This window comes from Cherax quadricarinatus, chromosome 40 (assembly GCF_038502225.1).
Source record: "Cherax quadricarinatus isolate ZL_2023a chromosome 40, ASM3850222v1, whole genome shotgun sequence".
Lineage (NCBI taxonomy): Eukaryota > Metazoa > Arthropoda > Malacostraca > Decapoda > Parastacidae > Cherax > Cherax quadricarinatus.
The window spans coordinates 23,168,239-23,195,500 of NC_091331.1; the positions used below are offsets into that span (position 1 = coordinate 23,168,239).

The 27,262-nt window shown below is 40.8% G+C and overlaps 1 protein-coding gene across 1 annotated transcript in view; it reads right to left on the reverse strand.

Annotated features, from left to right (window-relative positions):
• Pgant9 (polypeptide N-acetylgalactosaminyltransferase 9) overlaps nucleotides 1-27,262 on the reverse strand; it is a gene marked incomplete in the record, with an annotated part of 429,187 nt that overhangs the window by 326,798 nt on the left and 75,127 nt on the right. Inside the window, 4 exon segments of the mRNA XM_070092791.1 lie at nucleotides 12,439-12,517; nucleotides 20,347-20,477; nucleotides 23,040-23,209; nucleotides 26,054-26,116.

A 27,262-nucleotide genomic window follows, 5' to 3' on the forward strand; every position in this document is an offset into this window, starting at 1 on the left:
GTACAAAATTCTGTATCTTAATGTCTATGAAAGAATTAAAAATGCTCTCAATTGATAGCTGTGATTTACCTATTTACCTGCGGGTGGTGGACGGTGCGGCTTCCCTGTTGACCGCTTGGTCAAGCATGCTGTTTGTTCCAGCTGCCCGCAAGCTCAATATGACCCTGACAACCCGGCTGATCCGGTATTTGTAAACAGGAAGCTGTCCAGCTCTTGAAAGATTTACCTTTGTTCCGGCGATATTTCTGATATCCATTATTAACGTGCGGAGTCTCGAGCCACGGATGCTGTTACAAGTGTTTTCTAATTGTGCCCATGATCCAACTGCTCTTCACTAGGTTTCTCCTCTCCATTGAGGTTTAAGTTTACTTTCAGTATTGCTCTCCGAATACTGGAGCACCACATTACAGAATTCACCAGGTAGTTCAGTATTCCCTGGACCAGGGACTCTGTTACAACACACACACCAGGCGAAGCAATACCTGAGGCATCCTGCTAGCCACAACATCCGCGGAATTCATGACACTTTTCAAAACATGCTCCCAGTAATGTTCCTTAAGCAAGCGCACTCTTGCATACACATAGCCCTTATGCATACATGCCCACATACATACATGCCCATATGCATACACGCGCGCACGCACGCACGCACGCACACACACACACACACACACACACACACACACACACACACACACACACACACACACACACACACACACACACACACACACACACTATTCACATTAACTCAATAAATAGATAACTGCAACCACGAGGTTAGAGTATTTACCATCGGTTAAAACTGGTTATAATCATCCCCGTAATTATAAAACCAGAACCAAAACGAATAAGGCGAAGCCATGGACAAACAAAGGTGCCACACCATAAGCCACACGCGGAGGAAAAGCACCTAAAAGCATATTACTGTAGAAAAGTTACAATTGACAATCTGAATCTACAGAGAATTGTCATAGTGATTCCTGTGGAGGCCAAACACTCGCATCGTTCTTAAACTTTGTATAACCTGTTGCTCGTATTGGGTATTGCCATTATGTAACTTCTTCAGCTCATTAACAATTTTCATTTAGTTTTATACGTAGAATATATTAAGTTTATTGCACGAGAACAAAAGAATACAGGATTACTGTAAGAGGCCTAACTAATCAATGCTAGGCAAGTCCTATAAAACACTACGATTCTCATTAACTCTTACGTTTGACTAACATTTTTGGAGCTACCCACAACATTACCGTCATTGACGATACCTGACAATCTACAACTATATTACCACACTAGTTCTTTCTTATATTCTTCATTAGTGAATTAATTAAAACTGAAATTATAAAGTAATTATTATTTGAATTTCTGTTCCTTCCGAGAAATTTTAAAACTTCCTGACGATCTCCAGATGGAAGTAAACAGCAGGTCGACACCCTCACCACGAGTACACCTACCCCCACCTGTCAACACTCACCAGGAGTACACCTACCCCACCTGTCAACACTCACCACGAGTACACCAACCCCCACCTGTCACAGCACCCACGAGGCCAGTCTTAAGATTCCTACGTTACCCAACATACACAGTAACGTCAACATGTTTGGAAATAAATGGTATAAAATTCCGACACGATGGCAAAATAAACACGTAAGCAGTATTATGTAATCCTTTATTGACAACGTTTCGCCCACACAATGGGCTTTATCGTCACAAACAGATATCTCTCTGTGACTTGATAAAGCCCACTGAGTGGGGGAAACGTTGTCAATAAAGGATCACCCTATATTGCTTACGTGTTTAATTTTCCGTCAACATATATAACGAAATAAGTTGGAACAAAATATCTGCAGTACTTCCAAGGAAAAAAATATACACACGTGTAGCATTATACATGCGATTCTGAACATTTGTCTAGTGCTTCACCGGCCATGTTTATTCTCCAAAACATTTATTATGAATTAACGATATCATAGCTAACCAAGCCTACAACAACCGAGAGAGAAATTAAAAGAAAAAGTCATAAAATTTCAATATGTCCATGTTCGTCCTTATACGAATAACTAACTTGCAGTTCTGAGGACGGGTTCCAATATTCCTCCAACCATTCCACGACAAGAGTGTAGAGGTGGGATTATTATACACAAATAACCCGCACACAGGCGAGAGAAGCTTATGACATCAAACTTGCTTTTTTTGCCAAATTTAACACCCTTCGCAGTAATCTAGTTCCTAACTCTCTTGTTGTTGATGTCCTTGGTGTCTACTCTATTTCATGTTCCTCTTGTCCTCTTCAGTATTTTGTCGAAACTTACCGTTCTCTTTCTGACAAAGAATACAAAAGCGTTAGGCTTGCTGACACCAGTAATGCTCTTTTGTGTCATGTTAGAGATCACAGTCATCCTAGTGGCTAGTCCTCTGCTTCTAGCCTTCACAGACGTCGTCTTCTTGAAGTATCCCTTATACAAAGCTTTTTTAATATGGCTTTGTCTCTATAGATGCCTTCTTTTCTCATTATATTGTCAAATGCTCCAAACTTTAGAACACTCGTGACTTGACTAGTTCTTTTCTTATATCCCTACCTCTTCTCCTTTCCTATTTATTCCGTATTTCTTTCTTTGCTTTCCGTTCTTCTGCTTAAGTGTGTCTTGTTCTCCTGTTTTTTCCCTCCCCTATGTTTTTGGTCGCACCTCTTGTGAGCCCCTTGGCTCTCCTGCAGTGCTTCTTTTTCTTGTCCTTAAGACTCGTGCTAGGACCCCGGTCTTGGTGAACATTATACATTAGGGAGCATTGAAATTTTGGTCAAAGCTGCACTCTCCAGGCATAGTTCCTCATATGCATCTTATATTCAGTGCCAAATATGAAGTTGATTGGTCGAGCTTTAGCCTACAGCATTTGAGACTGAAATTTTGGAATATGTCTGTATTACTGAGTAGCGCAGCGCAGCGTTTCATGTACTGCATGTATTTACTCTGCAGTATTTATAAACATTACCTAACTTTCTCTCTTATCAGATACTCTGGTTACTTATATACTTTACTAGTGAGATAGCTACAATATCAACGAGGAAAGACACACAACATGAACTGTTTGGTCATGCCAGTGTTCTTCCAATGAACAAACTTCCGTTCAAAGGGGATATGTTAAGGAACTGCTGGTGATATAAATGTGATGAAGGAAAGTTTACTGTTGTATCAATGATAATCAAGCTAGCAGCTAAGGATTTTTCTGAAATGTGGGAGAAATCAATTGAAGACAGAAAGACTATTCCTATTCTCAGCCAGAAAATTACGGAGGAAAGATAGAGAAAATTGTACACTAGAGGAATAGAAATTAATAAGAACAAAAATATCTCCAAAAAAGCTACATTTCAGGAAGAAATGGGCGAGTTGTTTGATATAAGTAGTTGTTTCTGTTCTGCTGCCTCCTGTCGAGATGTAGGGTGCAAAATAAAGGAGTGTGACGGATACCACCTGGCCTGTAATTGTGATGTGAAAGTTCCTGAACGTGATGTATAGTTCCTCCTTGGCCAGAGAGGCGATATGAAGATGAGAACTGGCTGTGTTGACATGACAGTAACGAGGATGTGAGATAGAGTGACGGTAAAAGAGGAGCAGGATGCAGTCAGCCAGGAAGCAGCTGGAGGAAAGAGTGAATCGGCAGCTGGAGAAGTTTCTGATTCTGACGACAACTCTAACGATGCCAGAGATAGCCCTTCTGTCGATACTGATGCTGTGTCTTGAGTAGTCTGACTGGCAGCAGTTCACAGCAGAACAGGCCTCTCCACACTGGCAGCCTCATGTGATCGATACTTGATCAGTGATTATGCTGGAGTTGCCATTGCTACCGCCACCTTAATAGACTATGTCATTGACTCACGAAATCGTAATGACACGACTGCAAACAAACCATACCAGACGAGATGCCAGGAACAGATACCGAATGGAGAGGCAAGAAAATGAGTTAAACTTGGAAAATATCACATCACTGTATTCTGATGGTAAGAAGACCTTCACTCGTGTAATGACAAAGAATGAGAAGACCAAGAAAAAGGAGTTCAAAGATAGTGGTGAAAAATCATTAGGTCATCATGGTGGAGCCCAACACTGAATATCTCACTCGTGTGACTCCCAGGTCAGACCATGGAAAGGAGACTGCCAAGACTATACATTTCTGGTGGAACAGAAACTAACTCTGCAGCCTGTTGTGTGTGTTAGTTGTGACGGAACCAACTTAAATATCGGAGCTGACAATGGAGCCATTCATCATCTTGAAATGTTGCTTGGTCATCCGGTCCATTATGTCATCTGTCAGCTTCATGGAAATGAGCTGCCATCCCGGGCTGTTTTCTAACACTATGATAGTAAGCCAAGTGGTCCTGAGCATTGGAGAGGTCCCACTGGCAAGCAAATCAAGGATCCACTGTCTGAGCTGCCAGTTGCTTTCCAGCCAGTTTCACTGATTTCCCTGCTCTGAATGACAATGTGGCAGAGGGACCAGAAATACTTTATAGGATTTACAAAAGAGTGATCACAGGTATGGTTGATGATGACTTGGCTGCTCTTGAACCAGGTCCACCGTGTGTGTCAAGATGGAATACTTTATGGGGTAGGATCCTTAGGATGTATGTGGCAACATCGAGACCCATTCAGGAGCTGAAGAGCTGTCATTATGATTTTAAAGTTCAAAGCTCCAATGTGGGTCCACATCAAGCTCCACTCCTCTGTCACACACGGTCCAAAGAACGTGTGTCACTGCAATTTATGAGACATCTGAACAGTGAAGTACATAGTAAAGAAGACTCCAAAAAAAATTCCTACTTTGCTCATACAGATCAACTGCTTCTTGGTATGTGCGTTGATAAAAACGTGACTGAGAGACAAAGCTGTCTCAGTGATAAGAAAAATTAGAGAAGAGAATCAGCAGACAGAAGAAAGTACTGAGAGCTCTGATGAGGATGGAGAAGATTCTGCTGATGCTGTTGACGAGGACTTGTTAATATACCCTGATAAAGAGGATGACAGTGAAGATGAAGACAATGACAATGTGGCTCCTTGTGAGGGAAAAGTTCAACAGATAGGAGTAGCGAGTGAATATATATGGTGACGATAGTTTGTTTGGGAGTCTGCTTGTTAAGGTAGGGTTAGTGCCTAGCTCCCTCTATCCCCCTCCCCTTTTCTCCACACTGAAAGGTGACGTGTGGGACTCCGACCAAATGGATAATCACTCGAACAGCAGCTCCCAACACATCTGTAAGTATGTGCCTCTGCTCCTGTCTTAATTGATATATTGGTTAAAAGCTTCACTTTCATTTAATTTTCAGACTTAGTTCTTCCTGCCCTGACTTTCACTTTTAAATCTTGTCTAAGTCCTCACCAGTCTTTTAAATGCCTTACACTTATCATGGAGAGTAATTTATCGAGCGTTGGGTAACTTTTGTCTCTTTCTAGCTTGGACTGCCAGCTAGGGTCATCTGGCAACTACAGAAAAGGTTTGAAGAAAAGGAACCTAACTTTGGTTCAGAGACGTCACCCACGATCTACTTACCTTACTGTGGCTAAACCCAGGCAGCTACCCTTCATCTCTGCAGTGGTGAAAGGCCTGCATTCCTATCATCTTGATGAATCATCCAAGGCTAGATAGACACAGTGTGGCTGAATAGTCATTGGGTTGTCACGTACCAACTGTGACACCCCCCCCCCCCTCCTCATCAACAACGGCTACAGTTTCTACATTGCGCCGTGTCAACAACATCGACATTATATTCAACAATTACCTCTGTACAAATTAGCGTTGAATTCAATTATCATTTTTATTTCATTTTTCATTTTTCTTTCAAATAGGATAAACGCTCATGTTTACTTTTTTTTACATTTTCAATTCTTCCAATAAAGTGTTTATATTTGTATGTTATTGTTATTTTTTCTATTATTACTATTCCTAAGGAGGAGCCAGCCTTGGTAATACTTGCATAAGATCTTACAGGGCTGAGTAAGCCTTCATTTTTGTCAACTCAAGAAAAGTAGTGATTCCCAAACTAAAGTGGCAAGCAAAGAACAATCACTCCATGATTGACTGGAAGACTGAACTCAAAACTGAGCCTCCTTTCATTATTTCTGTATCAGAGCAACAGGTTCTGAAAATTATTGAGACTCCAACGGAAGTAGCCAAACAACACTGAAGCTGTTGAGAGAGGGGTAAAATTAATGACTGAAGCTTGCACTGAAGTGCCTGGACAGAAGGCAAGAGATGGATATATCAGGCAAAGAATATTTTCCAGGAAAGTTTTGCCGAAATTCTTCACCAAAAAAGACTTCACTTGTAATAGTTTAAAATTAAACAGTTGATGATTGATGTTACACTTGATTATACAATCTTCACAACCAAAATTATATAAACCATGTAAACGTATCCTTACAACCAATAAATTATAACTAATTGCTTTCAGTAGTGTATAATTTGACGAAAAGACTATCGCGATGCTGCAGGGTAAATGGGCATGAAATGGTCTGAAATTTTCCACAGAAGTTTGTGACCATACAAATAATGCCTGTAGAGTGCAGCTTGCATCTCTAAAATTTTTATTTTTTTAATGCTCCCTATACTATACATATATTTCTTGAGGAACAGAAATCCAGAGAATCTCTCGAGTCGTTCCAGTATTCGGGCTTCGGCCTGAGTGCCAGGAATTGCTCAAATAAAAGTTAAAAGAGTCATCGTGCCCTTGTCATAGGGCTGCCTCCGCCATAGGGCTGAATACTCACCGTAGCCCTGCAATAGAGCTGTAAACAGTACATCACTTACCTACTCTATACTCCTTTGGGAGCCACTGCTGGGTCACCAAATGGAGAAGACCCGGGCCAGGACCCTTCCTTGGTGTGGGATATTTGTGCATTGTTCCAATCACAGTATAGTGCCTTTTTTTTTTTAATTCATATACTTCTGAACGTCTCCAAGCTGGATCAGCGTTGATCTTGATAATACAAGATTAATTTATCAATAAAAGTTCTTAGCTTAATTCCTTACCTTTCACAAGTAGAGAAAATTTACTGAACAAAAATGTTAACAGCGTTTTGCGGTGCTTCCCCAACAGCGACAGCACTGCAGCGATATACTGAGAACTGACTATGGTCTCCCCGAAACCTGCACTCACAACAGCTGTGATAAACACCTGTCCTCCACAGGTGTTCCGACAGGGTCTTGACTACACCGGCACCAAGCTCCATCACCCAGCACACTAAACCCAGGCGTTGACTCTCAACCACCGTCACCCAGAACACTAAACCCAGGTGCTGACCCATAACACCGTCAATCAGCACACTAAACCCAGGTGCTGACCCACAACTACCATCAACCAGCACACTAAACCCAAACACTGACCCACAGCTACCGTCACAACAACAATTTACACAATGTTTGGTGTAGTTTATTCAGTATATGTCAATGGATTAGAGATATAAGACAGACGTACAGACGTTCGTCACCTCTTCCCACGCTAAGATACGTCGTGTCACAAGTGAATACGGGTGGAGAAGTGAGGTGGATAGTTGCGAGGAGGTATTACATCCCACCTTCGTCTTTCCTGTCCACACTTTGTTGACTACACATTCAACCAACTTCCACTACAAGAGCTGCTCCCCCATCATTCCCATGCTATTCATCCTCTCCACCTCATCTATACACCCTCCACTACCAAATCCACTACCACCATCCACACAACCACTCACCACTTCTACACATCACAAGCCCATCCATGCATCATCCACCCCATCAGCTTTTAAACACGCACAATGCATGCGTTTTGAGAGTTTAAAACAAAATACTGAGTATCATCCTCAGCAATTGAATTCATGGATATGTTGCTGCACATTGGCAAGGCAAGTTGGGTAATCATGCATGATTAACCTGCTTTGCTGAGTACCGCGGATTAAGCTTCCAACTTACAATCTTTGGCGCGCACTGCTTCAATTAATACATTCACAGGGAAGCGTTAAACCCGCGAGATCAAACAGCGCCCTGGGAAAGGAAAGCAATGAGGTTTGAACCAAGGTAAGGATTGTTTCGATTCCATAGATCTGAAGACCTTCACTCTCACCAAGGCGCTCACCTTGATGTACATATATGGTATACAATACCGACAAGATAAAAAAATGGACATGTGAAGCATCTGGGTATCTCTAGTGTAGACGTTTCGCCATCCAGTGGCTTTATTAATACAAATTCAAGGACATAACTGAAAGAGCAGAACTATATACAAAAGATGAGATAATCAGTCCCTCAGGCTGAGGGACTGATTACCTCATCTTTTGTACAGAATTCTACTCTTTCAATTTTGTCCTTGAATTTGTATTAATAAAGCCACAGGAGGCCTGGTCTCAGACCGGGCCGCGGGGGCGTTGACCCCCGGAACTCTCTCCAGGTAAACTCTCCAGGTAAATAGCAAAACGTCAATAACCGAGATGACTATAAATATGGTATACAATACCATGGTTTCTAATTGAATGCGATATTTGGAAAGGGCTTGTTCAGCTGGCTTTTAAATGTCAAGAAAAGGGTTAGAGTCTGTGGAGAGAAGAGTGGGGAGTAGGGTTGGAGGGGAAGAGGGTCGGGAGTAAGAGGGGGAGAGAGGCGTAGGGCGGAGAGAGAGAGAGAGAGAGAGAGAGAGAGAGAGAGAGAGAGAGAGAGAGAGAGAGAGAGAGAGAGAGAGAGAGAGAGAGAGAGAGAGAGAGAGAGAGAGAGAGAAAGAGCGGAGGGGGAAAAAAGGAAGTGAACACTGTTACATGGGCAGTAACGAGATGTGAGAGAAATGGGTAATATGTGGGGAGCAACTGAAGCATTGCTTGTGTGGGTGAGTGGTGAGTGAGTACCTCATTCTTATCATGTGATAAACCTCGCCAGGATCTCACCCTCGTCTTATCACTACTGTTCTACATTACTTGCCTCACTACTGGACTACTCATCCTCCCCTTCCAAAACTGGTGTTGGCTGTAATTTCTTCGACAGGACATACATGTGAAACCTTGTTGGTTATTTTCCCATTAAAAACAGATCATGTATATATCGTGATGAATAATATATGCAAAACTTGGCTATCTTCATTCTGAAGAAGTTTCACCAACCAGTGGCTTTAAGTTAATACAGAGAATACTGGAAGTTCTTAAAACTGGAGACGGTATATGACGAGGTAATTAATCCCTCAGCTTAGACTGAAGGCTTCACAACCTCAGTCTTATTGAATCTGGAGCACAGGCAAAAAGATCAACGCTTATAGGGGTGTCAGATAAAGGGCATCATCGTGACCTGTTTATGCTTCAGATTTATAAAGGCTAAGGTAGTAAACACCTTCACCTAGGCTGAGGGGCTGATTAATTACCTAGTCTTCAAGTGCTTCCTGTTTCAAAAATCTTTAAGTATTCTCTGTACTGAAATGATGATACCAAAGATACCCAGGTAATGCACATGTCTTATTCACCAACTTGTCGGTATTTTATACCTTTAATGCTATAATTCTCCTCCATCTTACCGACACCTGTAGAATTTAACGCAGTATTCATTCATGTTAAGAACTTTTCCATCCTCTTACCTATCTATTTCTTTCGTTCCTCCCTTTCCCTTCCTCGTTGACCGAGAACTAAAGTCATTCCTGAGGACTCGATCATTTCTATGTAAATGCGGCATCTTGCCACTCTTCACGACACACTCCCCTCCTCCCACTCTTCACGACACACTCCCCTCCTCCCACTCTTCACGACACACTCCCCTCCTCCCACTCTTCACGACACACTCCCCTCCTCCCACCCTTCACGACACACTCCCCTCCTCCCACACTTCACGACACACTCCCCTCCACCCACCCATCACCACACACTCCCCTCCTCCCACCCTTCACGACACACTCCCCTCCTCCCACTCTTCACGACACACTCCCCTCCTCCCACCCTTCACGACACACTCCCCTCCTCCCACCCTTCACGACACACTCCCTCCGTCCAATCTCTCTTTTCCCTTCTGAAAATTCCTCCTGTCTTCACTCAGCATCCTCCAAGGATGGCAAAGTATCTTCTGTCACTTGTAATCGAGTTTCTGTTTACATACACCATCCTCCACCCGTCTACCTCACTAATGATTTTAATTTCCTTCTGATTTTAATTGCTCACCTTTTATGCCCTTGTTTCCAGTGTGCGAATAATCGACATCAGCTGTCTGTAATTCATCTGTACGGTTTTACAAAAAAAAAAAAAAAAAATCACAAAGGCTATTTTCCTCACTCGAGTCGCACCAATAGTCCTTAGTAACAAATTCCAGCGTCGACATGACACTGTGCAGAGTAAATCTTTGTTTACAGGGTTTATAAGGTTAAAGTCATTACACACTACGTAATTAGAGCACAAAGTCGCTTGTGACACTAAGCTTCGCGTAGTGTCATTTTACAGTACTGGTCAGCAAGTCCTATCAATTAATGCAGTTGTGAGGGTGCCCAACAACTACGGTGCCTGTGGAAAATACTGTATATATTTTCCAGAAATTCAGTATTTATATGTAAATAGATGGCCATACTGTATTTAATAATATTTATGTCATAGAAAACGGAAAGCCTGTGTCTGGGCAGACGAGACTCGCCATCTTGGTTTTGAATTTTGTACAAACGTTGGTGTAATGGGAAGAATTTTTCGTGCTCTAGAGGTTAAAATTGTGTTGACACCTCTCAAATAGGAGGCGAAATTGGTGGATGTGCATTCCTGCATAACTTGAGATATCAGACGACTGGACAAGACAGCTCCAGGAACCTCAGGTAAGCTCTCTAGATTTGTGTGCAATTCTGGCCAGCATTATTTTCGTAGATTTAGTTAGAGTGAGGTTTTCTGAGTATTATACACATTAATCTCCAGTCAAATTGGTGAGTGATATTAAGATACATTTTCCTTCTGTTATGTAATTGTGTATATATATAACCATTTATTATTTTTAATATACAGTCCACAAATTATATATTTACCAGTATTCCTGGTGTATGTATATTTCATGTAATTAATAGGTCCAGAGCAACTTGTGGTTATGACAGTGGTAGGTATCGAAGGGGGACATTTTTTGCGACCTAGGTGTCCCAAATTCCTACTTGTCTATGTAACATTGATAAATAATAATTATCTTTATCATTTACTGTTATGTACATAATTAGTTACATTCAGATAAATGCAATTTTTCACAGTGCCCAACAACAACGGTGATCAACTACGGTGATCAACTACGGTGATCAACAACGGTGATCAACTACAGTGCCCAACAACTATAGGAGGATAGCTGTGTTAACAGGCTGGTGAACTGGGGTTGAAACCTATCAACTACATAACTTTCATCAAGATTGTATGTAACCTGTTCACCACCAGACAAGAAAACTAATTCCTAAAATAGGTATTATATATATATATATATATATATATATATATATATATATATATATATATATATATATATATGTCATCCCGAATAAGTAAAATTAGTCAATAAGAATTCATTTAAAATTAAGTCCTTTCTAAAATTTTCTCTTTTACGTTTAAAGATATATTTTTTTATTAATGTTGATGTAAAAATTTATAATTTTGCACCAAAAGGAACTTAGAAAACTTACCTAACCTTATTATAACAAGCGCAATTTATTTTAGCCTAACCCAACTAAATATATTTTAGATTTGTTTACAATAATTTAATACTAAACAAACACAGTGAAATATATTTTTTTTCGTTAGGTTCAGAATGATTTTGGCGAAATTATTGCATACACAAATTTTCGCTTGTCTTATATGGCAAGTTCTGCCTATTCGGCACGACATATATATATATATATATATATATATATATATATATATATATATATATAATATATATATATATATATATATATATATATATATATATATATATATATATATATATATAATATATATATATATATATATATATAATGTCGTGCCGAATAGGCAGAACTTGCTATTTTGGCTTAAATAGCAACGTTCATCTTGCCATATAAGACAAGCGAAAATTTGTGTATGCAATAATTTCGCCAAAATCATTCTGAACCTAACGAAAAAAAATATATTTCACTGTGTTTGTTTAGTATTAAATTATTGTAAACAAATCTAAAATATATTTAGTTGGGTTAGGCTAAAATAAATTGCGCTTGTTATAATAAGGTTAGGTAAGTTTTCTAAGTTCCTTTTGGTGCAAAATTATAAATTTTTACATCAACATTAATAAAAAAATATATCTTTAAACGTAAAAGAGAAAATTTTAGAAAGGACTTAATTTTAAATGAGTTCTTGCTAATTGGCCAGTTTTACCTATTAGGCACGACATACATATATATATACACGCACACATTATATATATACGGTGCATACACCATGTGTCAAAGAACTAAAATTATTACTAATTACTCACCTGTGTTGTTAGTGGCTAGGCTTAAGAAGGGAGGGCTGGCGTCACTAGCACTAGCCTCGCCACAGATTATCTTAACACCCTGTAAACAAATCAAACCAAAACATTAGAACAAATCAAGGAGAGAAATACGACAAATAATAGTTAATAAATATAGATGCTGCTTTACAACACAAGCAAATATTCATAATTACAACGTATGCACTCATTTGCACACGTTAAATAAAAAAATATGATAATTATGTTTGCATTTAGTTAGCAATTCCCCTCGCAAGAAGGCTAATTAATCTGTAAACACATTCGCCAAAGACTCCTGGAAAAGATAGGATGTAAACATGGGCGAGACTAAGGTTAACAGGGTTAAGTCTTGATAATTTTTGGAAAAATTTGGTAATTAATGATGGGAGAGCGTTTCTACGCCCTGGTATACGTGCTCGGGCCTTGGTATGTGATACGGCTAGGACATGCGCGGTAGTTCCTGGGCATTCGCGCATTGGCGCGTCTTAATGTGGCCATGCCAACATTTTTTTCGTATATTACGTGTATCTGTGCACCGTTGAGGACTCTTGCGCGGCCGCTTTCCTCCCTTTCCCTGCCCGACCCTCCCTTCCCCTGCCCCTTCCCGGCCCTCCTTCACAACTCTTCACAGACAATAAAACGCCAGGTGAATAAAACTAGTCGGAGCTACGAGGCCATAACTGCGCTAAACTGTTAAACTCTATCTCCATAACCACGATAAAACCCGCAGAGGAACAGCGCCTCCCGTGAACAGCCAAACACAGATGGAGAGAGGAAGCAATATAGGAACGAAAAGAAAAGGGTTAGAGGGTAATAGGTAGTGATAGAAGAGGGACAGGGAAAGTGGAGAGGGGAAGGTGACGAGAATGGGAGCACTGGGCTAGTGGAGAAAGAAGAGAAAGGAGAATTGGTGTCTATTTTCAAGGGTAAATCAGGTAAATGGGTCTTATCACATGGCTCTCTCAATAATTCATTAAAAGCATCTTACAAACCGTGTCAATACTAACATAGTTGCGTCATTAGAGTGGTACAACAATCTCTACCCGGCATCCGCATCTACCCAAGCTCTTTGATATTTAAGCTATAAAAAATTTATAAACTCTCATTGAGCTTACAATACCCGAGGTTGACAGCACGTTCTGAGCAGAAAACTTACTGGGACAATGCTTCCATTTGTTCTGATTTTTATCAAGTCACATAATAGTAATACACGGTGGTTAGGAAGAGTCCCTCACATTTTAATTATCTAGATTGTGTAGATGCATCCGCAGTGTGCTGGGGACATCATACAGCGATGATATATACTATTCTCTAGGGTAGTCACCCTAAAATTTCATCCCGAAGGGATGGATGGTACACCCACCAAAAAAAACTTGAGCTTAAGAGTCCCGCCCAGGTCTCACGTCGACCTGTATGCCCCGCCCTCATACCATGCCCATACTGTTTGTGGTCCAATTTCTGAGCTGAACCTCCAAGCTCTCCTTTTTCCAGGTGGATTTAATGCTTCTCTTTCGTCCCCCCACTCGTCCTCAAGGTTTCCTACGTGGGTTCCTCAAGCTCATCCTCCAAGCACATCCTGCAGCTGATGCCCTGGGGTGGGGCTCTTGGCTGGGCTGGTACGGGCGGGGGCATACCCCCCCCCCCCCCGAGTTCGTCCTTCAAGGGGTTCGACGCCCCCATTTTTCAGGTGAATACCCGAGGAAATCATTCAGGACATCCCTGTACATCCCATCACAGTGCCAATGTATGATGTGAAAACCCGAGGGTATCATACAGACCCTTCAAAACTACTCAAAGACCGAAAAAAAAAATCGAAAATGTAAAATGGCAATCTCTTTCACGTTCCTCAAGCCCTTGAATATTTTTCATATATAAACGGGAGTAAAATGATACAGGAACAGTGAATCTGGCAAAGACCTCAGCCATTGATTCAGTTCTTTTCTAAAGGCCGGCAAATTTTACAAAGAAACAAATGAACTTCTTGAAAAATAATACAAACTGCAAAAATATATTGTAACTATTGGCCAGGCATCCGATGCTGCGTGAACGAACAAGTGAATACTAAGCCTTTTATTTACCGACATTGTTCTCTGCGGAGCTTTAGCAAAGCTCCACCTAGAGCCACATGTTAAAAAAAAAAAAAAAAAAAAAAAAAACTTACTTTACCCATGTAACTAGACTCATCATTTACCAGCTTCTGCCAAAGTTGCAGAACATACAGATGTTTTTCCTTCAATTTAGCAATAATGACCATTGTCTATATGAGATCAATGTGATTAAGAGCTAGTTCCAGGAAATTCTGTTTGATTTTGCATAATGTTGTCAGGTCTTTTCTTACCAAACATTTGGCATAATATTTCCAGTATCATCATCAATAATACCACTATCCACTGTCCTATCATCAATTCTTTCTTCCAGCAGTCCCATCATTAACTCCCTTTATGTAGTGTAATTATTTTGAACACAAGAACATTTGTAGACACATCCTAGTTTAAAAGTAACCATAAAATGTCATCTTTGTATATGTTTTATATTACAAGGACGGCCATTTTATTTTGCTTAGCGCGCCATATCAACAGCCTAGTTATAAATTCTTGGTAATTATTCACATTCATGTCTTCCATTTGTACATAGAAAAGATTAAAATACAGTATTGATAATAACTAAAGATTAAGTTAAGGAACTACAAATCACCGAGCAAATATTAACTCAGGAAATGCATTTCCAATTTGATGAGAATTTGAGAAGCTGACAAGACCAGATATTTACAAGTTGCCAGGTGGGAGGAGGAGGTCCGTGAAGTGACGCTTGACAAGCCCCAGAAGGTACGAAAGCTGGGGCACAGGTGGTGCTCTCACCCTCTTACCCCGGGATTAACAGGAGGAAGAACGAATGAAACGTATCTGTCCTGAGATCAAGCTAACCCACACAACTTAGATACACTTAGTTGGTCAAGTGTTGCAAGATCTTGTTACTATGACTGTCCAACATCCTCTCCTGATCAGACGTCATCAAATCAAAATGAATTTTCTTAAACTAGAGATATTGTAAAGCTTTCTAAACTGCTAGACAGTTTGATGCCGGATAAAATTACTTCGTGGGATGGACATGGCCCGCAACTGTATTTTGCCTACTCCTACTCTGTATTGAGTATATAGAGTATATTGTGACAATATGCAATTACAAGTAGGTTACAAATTTTAGTGTGAATTTGGCTTACCTAAACAAGGCAGTATACGGCTCACCTAAACAAGCCTCTTTATGGTATACCTAAATACGTGTCTGTATGACTTACCTACACACGTATGTTTACGGCTCACTTAACTATATGCCTAAGAACCACAGGAGAGCAAAAGACCAAAACACATGTTATAGTTAATACGTATGTAACGCACGCCTACGCACGTGCACGCACGCACAATCAATCATCTAATGGACCACATCTGTGGAGAACCATCGTCGCTAACATCAAAATGTACATCAATAAAAAGTCAGAGAAAGTGTACCAACAAAACGAAAAAAAATACATTTAGCAAATGTTCTGGCGAGGCTTTCAGGACGTCGAGTCTGATTTTCATCACATGAAGAGACTAGCGACGCACAAGAGATGGAGATGAAACGTCATCTAACGCCATCTACCCACAATGAAAGAAAAATGATCGCTTAGCAGTTAAATTATTTTCTGGGGTTTGTTAAAAATGTGGAAAACAATAATGAGTTTTGCTTGTCGTTTTGCCATCGACTGAAGAGCTGCGACTGACAATTTAGGCAACATGTAGCAAAATAATTTTTTTTGTGAGGAAAGGGAAGGGAGAAGAGAGGGAGGGAGGAACAAAGTGAAGGAGGAAAGGAAAGGGGCAGCTAGGTATCCCATCTCCCCTCGTTTCCTCCTTTCTCATTCCTCAATTCCCCCCTACTCCCCAGTAGAAGTCAATTACAATGAGTGCTCTCCGTTGCAATACGGCAATCTGTCTTTTATAGTTCCTTTCATGTGAACATGTATCGTATATTAGTAAGTGACGGCCGCAGCGATACTACCACGAACATAATACCAAAGTCCCAGTCAACCTTCCCATGTGTGAGACAGTACGATATGACCGGTGAACCTCCCCATGTGTGAGACAGTACGATATGACCGGTGAGCCTCCCCATGTGTGAGACAGTACGATATGACAAGTCAACCTCCCCATGTGCGAGACGGTATGATATGACCAGTCAACCTCCCCATGTGTGAGACAGTACGAAGGAATCATTGAATCTTCCCATAGTGTGGATAATTGAACCTGTTCATGTTAGTATGGCTGGATCACTGAACCTTCAGATGTTAGAATGAATGGATCGTTGAACATTTCCATGTTAGTATGAAAGGATCATTGAACCTTCCCATGTTAGTATGAATTGCTGAACCTCCATGTTTGTAAGAACGAATCATTGAACTGTTTTCTGATAAGGACTATCAATTTCTGTCTGATTTGAGAATTACTGTTATCTAGATGGCTGAGGAAATTATAGTAAATCATAAGGCTCTATTACTTCCCTTTCCCCTCTATCCTTCACTCCCTCTTTCCACAGTCAGCAAGAAATGGGGGAAAAACATTGCATACCGTATCAGAAAAAATAGGCTTGAAATTTGTGTAGGAGAGGGATAGTGAGAGTCACGGGCTGCATCTGCCTCTACTACAATAACACTACTCTTACTGCAACTACTACTGCTGCTGCTGCTTCACTGCCACTCACAGCTGTGTTTGCCATAGTATACATTGATATAACAATGGTTAAAATCGGACCGAAACGTCGTCACAAGTTTCTTTCTCTTATGTACAGTTTGTGTATCAAATAGACCAACTTCAAATTTTAGATACTGTGCTACAGCTGGACGTGAACTAGACATCCTGAGCAGTTCTGAAATTACTACCAGCATACCCAGGGCCACCTCCAAGTTTGATCAGTAGAATCAGTGGCGGGTTCACCAATAGACGAACTATGGACCCCAATTATTAAGGCCCCCCATCCCCCAAATCCTAACTATTTGTTTCTTAAGTCTTCGTGAGTCGCAGTCACCGGGTATTATCAGTCCACAAAACTTGGTTTTCAGTAATAGCAGCATGGGAAGATTATTTCTTAAGTCAGAAGATCGTCGTAAATTATTATAATCATGGGGAAGCGCTAAACCTGTAGGATTATACAGCGACTGTGGGGGAGGGGGGGATGGAAGGTATTCAGGCTTAATTCAGGGAACAGGAGCATAGATCCAATTCTCCAGATCAAGAACCCCTCATCAGCGTCAAGGAACCTCCCTTGAGGGGATAGTCGTAAAGATGACTCACGAAATCGTAATGACACGATTGCAAACAAACCATACCACGGGCGGGATTTGAACCCGACGGTCTGGAGTTTTGAGACTCTTTGACCGCGGGTTCAAATCCCACCCGTGGTATGGTTTAGTCGTAAAGGCTATCTCGACTACACAAGACAGGTTCCTAATTCTGTTAAGGACCCCTAATTATTCTGTTTAGGGTCCCTAATTATTGTTCTGTTTAGGGCCCCTACACCTCTAAATATATTACCGAGTAGAGTCCCGTTTGAAATTGTACCCGATACCAGTTTTTAAAAGAGCGAATTGCTTTAGTTCCAGGAACTTCAGCGAGGCGATTATTCCAGTGGTGCACAGCTCTCAGAGTAGCTCTAACCCTACTTCGGAGTTTCGTAACACCTCTTAGTGTAATTTTATCATATTCCACTGGAATATGATATTCATGTTTGAATAGAAAACGAAGTCATTTAAAATCTCGAAGGTTTGTCAGAGGTCATCTCGTAGCCTCAGTTTGCCTAGAGATTCTGAGGTTGCTGAGGCTGTAATGCCGCAGTCACCCCATGCGTCATACTGCTGTATGACCCACAAGGGTTATACAGCGCTGCTCAAGTAACAAATGACAGCACAAATTTAAGCGCAATGATAATACGTGTTAAGATAGACTGAAGTGCTTAACTTAGGTTTTTAAAGATCACAAAAAAATACAGGCCTAATCTATGCTATTTTCAATATAGGGTTCACTGGGGGTCACCACCCCCCGGTGTCCACAGTAATATGTTTGTCCACAGCAATATGTTGGTCCACCCGGGGGGGGTCACCATCTGGGGTTGTGATCCCCGGTGGACCTGGTAAGGTGTTTCCGGGGCTCACCGCAGAGTGTAAGGGACAAGTGAAGCAGCAGCAGTCAGCACACACAGCAAGAGGCATCCCCAAGCTTCCCCAGCGCTCGGGCTGCGGCCAAAAGACGGGGTGTGGCTCCAAAAGGATCCTGTAGTGCTTGCTGCCTTTGCACCTCATGACATCGTCTGCTGCTTTGTAACTCATGACTCACGAAATCGTAATGATACGATTGCAAACAAACCATACCATGGGCGGGGATTAAACCGGCGGTCAGAGAGTCATAAAACTCCAGACCGACGCGTTAGCCACTGGGCCAGCTGGCTAAATAAGATTCATCCAATATTTATACACCACAGGAAGGTTAACATACGCACCACTGTGACCACAAATGCAAGTTTTTAAAGACTAATCTCCCACCAGCTTTGTAGCTGCCACACCCTTCGAGCCCAGTGGGGCGGGGTTTGTGGCAGCCCAAGGTGCCTAGCTTCTCCCTACGAGCCCCGTGAGGGCGGGGAATGGGGATAGGCCTAGGGACAGCTTGTCCCAGAAGATGACCAGGTACTTATATCTCCTCCCATGGCAGACATACGCATGTCTCAGACACTCCCGTGATAGGGAGCCAAGGCCGGGTCGCTAACTGGCAGAGACCCGGGCCGGCAGTATCGGCGAATCAAGAAGGGGGTCACCGCCCCCGGTGGTCCCCCTGGTGGTCCTGGTATACGTGTTGTTTCCTGGGGTCAACGCCCCGTGTAGTCCTAGTAATGTATTGTTTCCTGGGGTGAACTCCCTTGGTAGGTCTGATAATGTGTTATTTCCGGTGGTCACCGCCCACAGTGAACCCAGTAATGTGTTGGTGCAGCTCGCAGAAAAATGCGCACATCCACCCTATGTTTATGTTACAGTGCAAGACACCTCGAGACAGTGCTGAAACCACAAACAAAAACTACCAAGTCAAGGAAATATTTATACCAGAAACGGAATATTTATGAAGCACAGGTAAATCAAGGAGAGGTTATGCGTGGGTAGGTAGGGGCGCTGTAAAGATAATTTTAAAAGGATAAAACAGAGAGAAACTACTTAAAAGCCACACAGAAACGAAATATAGAAACAAATGATAAGATTAAAGAGTGAAAGATAAACACTTACCTTAGACGAGTGTTATACGAAAAAATCAAAATTCACAGATATACAAAGTGTTTAGAAGAACAAGAAATACCAGAAAATATGGGAGCAACGACAGATGAACATAGATGACATCCAGACAACAAACTAGTGAAGGAAAAAACACCTTGAAGAAACTGGATACAACAGAACCATGAAATCTGCTAAAGTATCCCCATGTTTGCTGAGGAAAGAAGCTGAACTGCTGTAAGAACCTTAGCAAAGATCCTCAAGTCTCTGTATCTAGACGGGAGACATACTGGTTAACTACAATATATTACAATGTAAGGTTGCTTATTTCTCTCCCATCCCCTCTCTCCACATTGGGCATTTCCCACCAAGGTTGCACTACCGAAAGAATTAAAAGTATTCACCAATGTTTATTAAATAACTGCCCTGCCAGAAGTGCGAGGATATAACTCAAAGACACTTTGAAATGAATGGTTCCCACCCAGTGTTCAGACACTGTGCGTACCAACTTCAAAGCTTTGGCTAACTGGTTACTCTGAACCATTTCACAAATTATACAAATTGCAACGAACGCCTGTCAAAAAATAAAAGAATGTATGGGGACTAACCGTGGTCCAGGTACGCAGCAGTTCAAATGTTGTATCAATGAGCTACGAAGATCTTGATAGGAAGATTTCACAAACTGTATGACTGTCTGCTTCAGAGGCACCAGCAGTAACCTTACCGTCTCTTGGGCCATCTTCCGCGGAGGTAGGGTGACCCGAAAAAGAAGAAATACTGTCACCTCCATTCATTTTATCACTGTCTTGCCAGAGGCAAGACAGTGATAAAATTGCAATTCAGATGAAAGGCAATTCAGATGACCCTCCGAACTACAACATCCCCACTTCTCCTTCAAAGTGTAGGCACTGTACATCCCACCTCTTGGACTTGTGTCTGGCTATCTGGTTTCCCCAAATCCATTCATAAATGTTACTTTGCTCACACTCCAACTGCATGTTAACTCATAAAAACCTCTTGCCTTCCCTCACTCCTGGCTAATATGCTCACACATGTCTGGTGGATGTCCTTGTATACAAAAACCTCATTTATACCCAGTCTCCCAACTTTCCTAAAACGAACTCTACCCCTCCTGCCCTTGACTTCATATTTACATACCCTTCTAGTCCTTTCTATTTTTCTCCATCCTCTCTAAATGTTCAAACCACCTTAAAACCCTTCCTCAGCCTTCCGAATAAAACTTTTGGTAACTACACCCCGCTCTCTAATCTCCAAACTACGAAAAGTCTTGCATAATATTTACAATACACATTACCATCAGACACAACATTTCTACTGCCTCCAGCCTTGTCTTCGCTGCAACGCATTAAACATAAGCTTAACCTCCAAATAAGTGTGTTGTTACCACTATACTCTAGTACATTCCCCTTTTTGCCTCAATGGATAAGTTCCTTTATCTCCACATATGTCTCCATGCACCACCCACCTTTTTTCCTCTCGTTAATTTTATGATTTACCTAATCTTTTACAGGCTCGTTTGCTGGTAAGTCCAATCTAAATATATGAACACATTTACTTCCTCCATACGCCCTCGTTCCAATTTGATAACCAATCGTTTGTCTAAATTTGTTATTTTCATAACCTTGCTCATGTTTATTATTAATTTCCTTCTTTTACATACTCTCCCAAATTCGTATACCAACCTTTGCATCTTTTCTCCAGAATCTCCCAAAAGCACAGTGTCACCGGCAAAAAAGCAACTGCGATAACTCCCACTTTGTATCAGATTCGCTATCTTTTAATCCCACACGTCTTCCCAACCGCCTAGCATTCCCTTCTTTTACATCCTCATCCATAAATATGTTAAATAACCATGTGACATACATCAGTCTAACGCCTACTTTTCCCCTACTCCTCCTTAAAACCACCACCGTCTTCAGTACTATTCTGGCTTACTCATAATTCTTTCAGCAATCACTACCATACACTGTACATGATATACTCAACAGGTTTATTCCACAATAATTCTTACATTTTCATTCCCTTTTTCTTGTGCAAAGGAGCTGTGCATGCTCTCTTCCAGTCCCTAGATACCGTCCCTATTTCATACATTTACTGAACACAAGTGCAAAACCTATATCCTCACCTGATTTTAACGTGTGTCTTGATCCCATCTATCCCAGCTGTTTTGCCCCTTTTCATTCTACCCACAGCTGCCTCGTGCACCTCTCCCACACTCGCATCTGCCTCTTCATCTCCTAAAAGGTGTTATAACTTCCTGGCTAATGCATGAAATCAATACCTCACTTTCCTCATCAACATCTAACAGCTTTTCAAAATACGTTTATTCCCTCCATTTTCTCAAAACCTCAACTTTCCCATCCAATAACTCCCATCTTTTGTTTTAAATGCAAATCCATTTGTTCCCTAGGCTTTCTCAACTTATTGATCTCGCACCAAAACTTTTTTATCCTCCTTAAAATTTGTTGATAAAACCTCACTCTCACATTTGCTCGCTTTTAACACTCCCTCACCACTCTTTTACCCCTCTCTTTTACTCTCAATATACTCAACCCTTCGTATATCACTTCTACTTTGTAAAAATGTCTCAAATACTAAGTTTCTCACTCTCTGCTTCATCATTCCACCAACTGGTCCTCTTCCTCCCCACATATACACCCTCATATACCAAGAATTCTGCAGTGCACACTAAAGAAGAATAGTTGATCTACATACATCGATCCCTGTTCGCAATAAATACGAAGAACAAAAAAAAATGTTAACATAGCAACGTGGTTACGTGAGAGGATGTCTCAGTCACAGTTGTCTTTATGAGGGCTCGTTTCTCACTAAATTATGCCCAGGGATATACTTCAATGTGAACCTGGTAATTACATAGAGTTTGGGTTCTTTTGAAATAGTGAAGTTAGGCGTTTGACCTACAACTGATCTTTAGCACGCCTCCGGAGAAGTCCGCCAAAATTCCGAGGCGCCTTACTCCACTTGGCTATCAATCCTTCAAACACCAGGTGTCCAGTACTTCTGGACATGTCACACCTGATGCGAACATGCGTAGCCATGGAAACTACAGGACTAATTTCATTCTCCTTCCGTTTGGAATACCAGTCTTCAGTACACATTAATGCATCGGAATTTTGGCGGGATTGTCAGGAGACGTGCTAAAATATCCGGGGTTCGATCCGGCTAGTCACAGTAAAATTATTTGCTTAAAAACACACTTTCGTGGATGCATTAATACACACACACATACACAAACACGTTTTCAATAACGTGAACTCACCAATTTTGTGTGCAATGTTCACCACATTCACCTAACATTTGCGTCACAGGAGGGTGGAAGAACTTCCAATTCGAGTGATGGACGGCTGTGCTTCATTCCAGCCCCATACCTACAACTTCTCTGGTGGTGGTGACGGTGGTGGTGGTAATAGTGGCGGCGGGAATGTAAATCTGTTAGGCGAAAGGGATATGCTAGGTTAAGTCTGAAGTTTGTGCTGGGAAAATACCAGTTTAACTTGTATGACATTCAGTAGCTGGTGTTGCTGGGTTGAGGGGAATGGGGAAAAGGAACGAGGAATAGGATTAAAAAAAAATGTGATCGAAGATGATGTAAGAGAAAGTTTAATAAATTACGAGGAGAAAGTAACGTACCATAAGACGGGAATCTCTAACATAACTCAGTTATTCATCAACGCACACACGACACACACACTAATAATTATCTACTGGTTTGACAGTGTCAAAGATCTAATGGAAACCATTATTAACAAGGTCGCAAATTCCTGAAAGTAATCAAGTAAATGGAACTCTAAAAAGATTCCCGCAGATGTACTATAATTTGATTTCCAGAAAGCATACAGAGAAACATACAAAAGGCAGGTCGGTAAAAAAAAAAAAAAAAAGAGCACTTTACAGGAGGCAAACATTAGGGCTGACTCACTGATGAGCTTATTAACAGGGAAAGGAAAGTGGGTGAACGTAAGAAATAGATCAGGGATCACTCCCAGCCCAGTTCTTTCAGTAATTTACAAAAATGTTCAAGAAACTTGGCTAATATGAAAAACTCGAAGTTCTACGATGACAATATTAAGTTAACTTGCCTCATGTCTGGACGATCGTACAAGTATTCAGAGACCTCAGTCAGTTTATGTAAAAAAGTATTTTAGTTATAGATGCAAGGCTAACCACAAATACACAATATTCCAAAACCAGTTACCCAACTTAAGCAAATGAAGAACAAGTGGTTACCAGTGACTAGGTACATTAAGCAGCGTCTCGCCCGAGCAGCAAAGCTACAGCATCCTACGTTTCGTATTTATAAACGTTGAGCACAAGACGCGAGAAACAGTTGTAAAACTACAGTGTGATCCTCAGACCGCAAATTGAGTGTGATGTTGAATTTGGGTTCCTAAATATCCAGAGAGAATATAGAGAACGGTGACAAATCTAGAGATTTCAGTGAAACAGACTAAGTGAATTAAGACTTGAAGCAAAAAATCTCATCTCAAGGTAAGAGAACTTTCTCCTGTTCACCGTTGTTCACTACTGTTTATTACTGTACTTCCTGCATCAGATCTTTTGTTGTACTATGTCGAAAAAAGTTGCAAGATCCCATCAGAAGAATGTTTGCTTTTGCACTGCAGTAACCTTTTATTCGTTTCCTCAGGAGTATACTTTATCAGTTCATTCACTGTTTCCAGCTCTCCCAACAAATATACATCTTTTTATTCACGCATTTGTCTTCGTTCATTGCACTCAGGTTCTCCATGCCTCAGGCTCTCATATTTTTGTCTGACTGACCGCCCTTTCGTACCCTAGTCAAACATGAGGTGGGAGAGGAAATGGTTAGAATGCGAAACAGCCACAGAGGGAGTTGAGGAGCTCTAGGCCTTTCGTGTTGCAACACATCAGGAGCTTGCAAATTTGCAGAAATTAGTAAAATTCTCAGGAGATTCGTTCCGAGGGACGCTTTGCTACTGATGTGTTGATTGCAACACGAAAGGCCTAGAGCTATTATTCAACTCCCCTTGTTGTCGTTTTGCATTGTGTCGCTTATTCGCGATTCTTGCATAACATAGTTTCTAACCATTTCCACTCCCACCTCATCTTGACCTGCCAAGAAAATGGCAACTATCTACATCCTTCTCTTTCTCCAGTCGCTATGTCTTCTGTCACCCTATTTGTATCTTCATGAAAAATCCCGTTTCTCCAAAATATTTTCTTTATCTTTCTCTTCATTTAACCTATCCTCCACATCCTCTATCATATGCTAAAAGGTTATCTCATTCACTGTACTCGCCTATATGTGGTTGCAGGGTCGAATTACAGCTCCTGGCCTATGGTGCGCGCGCACTCTCCTAGTTGTGGTTGCAGGGGTCGAGTCAAAGATCCTGGCCCTACCTCTTCACTGGTCGCTTAGTCCACACACTCCCTGCTCCATGAGCCTTATGACACCTCTTCGTGTGTGTGTGTGTGTGTGTGTGTGTGTGTGTGTGTGTGTGTGTGTGTGTGTGTGTGTGTGTGTGTGTGTGTGTGTAATGTGACGAATAGGTAAAATTGGCCAAGTAGCAACAACTCATTTATTAGGTCCTTCCTAAAATTTTCTCCTATACGTTTAAAGATACATATTTTTTCATTTATGTTAATGTAAAAACTTAACAATTTTGTACCAAAAGAACCTTAGAAAATTTACCTAACGTTATTATAACAAACGCTATTTACTTTAGCGTAATCCAGCTAAATATATATTAGATAAGTTTACAATAATTAGTAAATATATGTATTTCGTTGTTTATTATAATAAACAATGAAATACATATTTTTCGTTAGGTTCAGAATGATTTTTCGAAATTACTGCATACACAAATTTTCACTTGTCTTATTCGACAAGAAGAGCGTGGCTATTTAAGCCAAAATCGCAAGTTTTACCTATTCGGCATGACATACACATAATTATATATATATATAAATTATATATATATATATATATATATATATATATATATATATATATATATATATATATATATATAAATATATAAAGGGGAGACAGCTTTCATCACTGGCTTTCTTTCACCCTCGATTTCGAGAAACACTCTACTACATTAAGAAACAATGTTTGTGAATGTTGAAACAAATGAACACCTACAGTATACGGCAACTTTTAAAGTTATTCAACAGGTAGCTAACAGTCAGTTTAGATGACATATCGACACTGGAAAAAAAAACTAGGATACAAAGGTTTCCCCAAAGAAGTGCAAGACTATAGTGACCCACAAAGTGGAGTTAACTTACTCGCCTCACGTCTTTGTATCTTACAGTTGTAGTCAAGTCAGGGGTAACTCCTCCATGAACTTCCTGGCAAGGGAATAAATTAAATATTTTAAGGAAAGGAACGAGTTAATAAGGTTCGTCAACAAATGCATATTTTTAGAATGAAAAGAGTTTTAGTGTGAAGAACTGGTTAGAAAAAAAACTTTGTTTATGCAATGTAAGGGTGAGAAACTCCTGGGGAGAATATTAACAATGTTGATATTCCGAACCTGGTTGTTGATTCATAAACTTCGGGGAGCCGTGGGTAAATTGTAGAAAAAAATACTGTACAGTGTAGTCATCATCCTTGAACCTATATTTGCCTGTCTTCCACCACCTGTAGTCTCGTATTATCTCGTCACCTTATGCAGTACCTAACCCTTTCCCTTGTTCCCCATTTTTTTTTCAATTTCTCTAGGCACAGATATTTCTCTATAATTTTTGCATTTCTAAAATTTTTTGCATTCTCTAAAATTTTTGCATTCTGTTCTTGATACATTCTTTCCTTTCTGCCCCTCTACGGTTTCTTTCAGCTTCTCCTCTGCCTCTTTTTCTCCTCTTTTCTTCAGCCTCTCCCCCTATGCTTCTCTCCAGCCCCTCCTCTCGTCTATCTCTTGAATTGCACCACCTCCGCACAAAATTAATGTAATATTTCTTCCAGGCCCGTACACCACCCCTCCCACCTCTAAATTCCCTTCCCCCTCCCACACCGGCAACATCTCCCAATTTCCGAAAAATTCCGTCCTTTTTTTTCCCCTTCCTATGGACTTTCCATTCTCTCCTAGCTATCCTCTTGTATACTTGTTTTTTTCTCCAGAGATACGATTCCAGACGCTGTCATTTTGACTTCGAACCAATATATAGGCGTTCACACGAAAGACAAGGTAGCCAATATTTAGTATCTATTACAATAAGCTGCAATAAAGCAGATGAAAAAAAAAAACTTGCATTTTCAAAGAAAACGGACATTTTCTTCGTTTTGACATTCATGCATTTTCAGCACACACACCCAGAAATCCCCATAGTAAGTATAATGCTCCAGCGAAGATAAGCTTCTGGGTAACTTATGCAGTAAGGTACAGGAGAGCATCCTTATTTGTACGCGAGATGACAGGTTGTGCTTCATCACAAAAATCCTTCATTTTTCACTTGGATCATCATTTGTTCATCAGGGAAACAATTTCAGGCTTT